Source organism: Acinonyx jubatus, chromosome A3 (assembly GCF_027475565.1).
Source record: "Acinonyx jubatus isolate Ajub_Pintada_27869175 chromosome A3, VMU_Ajub_asm_v1.0, whole genome shotgun sequence".
Classification (NCBI taxonomy): Eukaryota; Metazoa; Chordata; class Mammalia; order Carnivora; family Felidae; genus Acinonyx; species Acinonyx jubatus.
In genome coordinates this window covers 43,102,094-43,105,380 of record NC_069388.1, presented here as the reverse complement: position 1 = coordinate 43,105,380, position 3,287 = coordinate 43,102,094, and the positions used below count along the sequence as shown (strand labels likewise).

Below are 3,287 nucleotides of genomic sequence, written 5' to 3'. Positions count from 1 at the left end.
TCTGTGGGTCAGAAATTTAGGCCGGGTTCTGCTGGTTGGTTCTTCTAATCTCTGCTGGATGCCCTCATGCACCTGCAGCCAGCTGTAGAGGGGCTCTGCGGATCTTGTCTGGGTTCTCTCACATGTATGGGCCTCAACAGGGACAACGTGGCTCCAGGTGCTGTAGGCCTCTCATCCCCCAGCACGACAGCCCTGGCCTACTAACACAGTAGAGTCAGGGATCTGAAGGAAGCAAGCAAAACCTTGCACAGCCCCATGAGGCACAGGCCCCTATCTACTCCATTCTATTGGCTAAAGCAAGTAAAATGGCTAGATTCAAGGGGTGTGGAAACAGACTCCCCTCTGGACAGGAGGGGCTGCAAAGTCATAGTGCAGGAGAGAAAGATATGGCAAAGAATGAACAAGTGTGGTCCTTTTTAGTCTTGGCAAGTTTCCATAGCTTGCCGTAGGATCCTTTGACCAGTTATCATAGAGTCCAGAAACTATGAAAACAGACTTAAAATATCCTTCATAGAGCAGCTTTGGTCCAAGAACACCCCAGGACTGTCCACTTTACATGGGCTTAAATTCAAGGCACTTTTTCATCATGCTTCCCATGGGACAGCTCTTCAATCTCAACATCATCAACTGGCAAAGTAGCAATTTTCCAAGACCCAAGTCTGGGTAGAGAAATTTCCTAAGAGTTCAGCAAAAACAGGGAACAGAACCCAACTCTGAGTAGTTTAAGAAACTGATTAAAGTGGGAAAGCTTAAGGAATAAAGATAGGGAAGATGAAAGCATGCAGAGACTAACCACGGGAGGAAGTCATTACCACCCCCGGCTTTAACTGGAGTCCAGTGAGCACTAGAACCTTGGAGGAGGAGCCATTGGACAGGAGCTACAGACATGGAAAGATATGGCCATTTGAAGAAACTTGGCCCAGGCAGGTAGGAAGGAGAGAAGAGACACCTTAACCTCTGTCTTCTTTCCTTGTGGTACCACCCAGTGACCAAACTGAACTGGAAGCCTGAAGGCAAGAGAGTCCAGTGATAAAGCCCGCAGAGGTCAGCCTCTCAGGACACCCATCAGGACAAAGAAGGGTGAAGAACAGGTTGGAGGGTGGGGGGAGGAATCAACACAGTGCCACTACTGCTGACTACTACTGGGCAGTGACACCAACCACAGTGGACACTGCTGTTGTAACCATTCTCACTGTGACCTCAGAGAATGGGGTAGCTCACATCACTGCTGCCCCACCCTTCCAGGGAAGACTGTACTCTGTTTCTGGCTTCTCTCCAGCACTAGATCCTGTGCCCAGGTCTGAAAATGGATGCAGCAAGTCTGAGCTGGCAGGATCTGAGGCACACACCTGCACCCCGGCTACAAAGGAGTGTGAAAAAAACACTAAGCATCCAGCATTTTGTAGCCACTCTATCTGGGGGTTAGGTCTTGTTTTCTGTCAAGATAAATAAGGTGGGACATTTTGTAAACCCATCAAGGAAGTGGTGCTAATGCTGGACAGCCAAGAAGAAGGACCTCCACAGAAGTCCCTTGGGCAGCTGCATGTCTGCTGTGTGCAGTAGGCCAGTCCCACTTCAACCTTGACTCTCACATGGACAGTGGAGCCTGGGATGGTGGCTTCTTGGTCAAGCCCATCTGTAGACACCCAGGTCCTTCTCTCCCAACTCCTTACCATCTAGAAGTCAGGTGCACTGGAGGGATTGGGGCTGCAGGCATACCAGGAGGGAGGTGCCCTTCAAAGGAAACACAGATAGTGTCTTGATAGGAAACCTAAGAAAATGAAAGCAATTATGCAACACTCTGCTAGAGTGACACAGCCTCTACATCTTTTGCCTGATGTAGATATTCAGGAATCTGCTGCCTTCTGTCAACCAAATCCTGGCATGAAGACTTGCCTTCCTCTGCCTGTCAACTGCATTCAGTTCTCATTACAACATCCCCATGATGAGCCATGTGTTCCCTGTCTCATTCTGACACATGGCATTAGCAGCGAGGGCAGACTTTGAGGGGAAGGAGGACTAATCTAGAATTAGCCTAATTCTAATTTAGTCTAACCTGGAACAAATGGTCTTCAGCACTCACCTAATCAGGATGCCCTATGAATCTGGCCCTGACCTACCCTTCCATTGCAAATATAATAGCTGGTAAGTATTGAGTGTTATCTATGTGCCCAAGATGTGATTAGGTTTCTTCCTACCTAACTACCTAACTAAATTAGCTTTCACACCAACTCTATGTAATAGACACTACTATTATTTCCCTTTTACAGGTAAGAAATGGAGGCTCAGGGGGTTAAGGGACCTATCCAACGTCACAGCTGGTAAGCAGCAGAGCTGGGATTCAAACCCCAGCAGAACATAAGCTTCTGACCAATAGACTCTACTGCCCATGTGAATGGTAGTCCCAGCAATTCCCTTGGCATATGCAGGATTCTAAAGTTTATATGTCATTTAGTTTGTATGTGTCTGCTTCAATCACATTTACCTAGTGACAGCCTATTTTGAAAAATTTTCATATATATGTGGTAGTATGGAAAAAATAGCTAGAATATTTTCTAGAAGAAAATACTTTTTTTAAGTTTATTTATTTATTTTGAGAGAGAGAGAAAGAGCAAGAGGGGAAGGGGAAGAGAGAGGGAGAGAGAGAATCCTAAGTAGGCTCCACGTTATCAGTGCAGAGCCTGACACAGGGCTCAATTCTACCAACCATGAGATCATGACCTGAGCCAAAATAAAGAGTCAGATGCTCAACCAACTGAGCCACCCAGACGCTCTATGGAATCTGCTTAATCATAGAACACCAACAAGTAACTTCCTTGGACTGCATGGCAATAACAGTTTCCAAAGATGAGGCCAAATTTTGCTTTTGTGTGTCTTCACAGATATGTTAAAGGGAAGAGAAAGGAGGAATATCAAACAGAGCTACTAAAAAGTCACACGACACTAGGAGGCTCCCATTCTGCAAATCAATGTTGTTAAAATTTATGTTCCTTGCTAGCCTACCGGGCCTGGGGTTTCAGAGTGAATAAATCAAACAGTCTTGATCTAGAGCCTTTTCTAGTGATGACAAGGATACCTCCGATTGGACCTCCCTTCCTATACTCAGTTCAGTCCATAAACAATCTCAGGAAATTGCTTTTAATATTTTGTTCAGAAAAAATATTAGTGAGCTTTTTGGCAGTAACCACTAAAGCAGAACATAGATACTCTATGACACAATAATTCCAACTCTAGGTACACACCCAACAGAAATACATACTATGTTTACCAAAAGATATGTACTAAGA

General features: G+C 45.5%; 1 long non-coding RNA gene across 1 annotated transcript; it reads left to right on the top strand.

The window, feature by feature from the left end:
* Nucleotides 1-1,279: 1,279 nt before the first annotated feature.
* Nucleotides 1,280-2,431, top strand: LOC128311355 (uncharacterized). Its single transcript, XR_008289757.1, has 3 exons — nucleotides 1,280-1,453; nucleotides 2,077-2,145; nucleotides 2,271-2,431. It is a non-coding gene; the product is annotated as an uncharacterized LOC128311355 (long non-coding RNA).
* The last annotated feature ends 856 nt before the right edge of the window (nucleotides 2,432-3,287 follow it).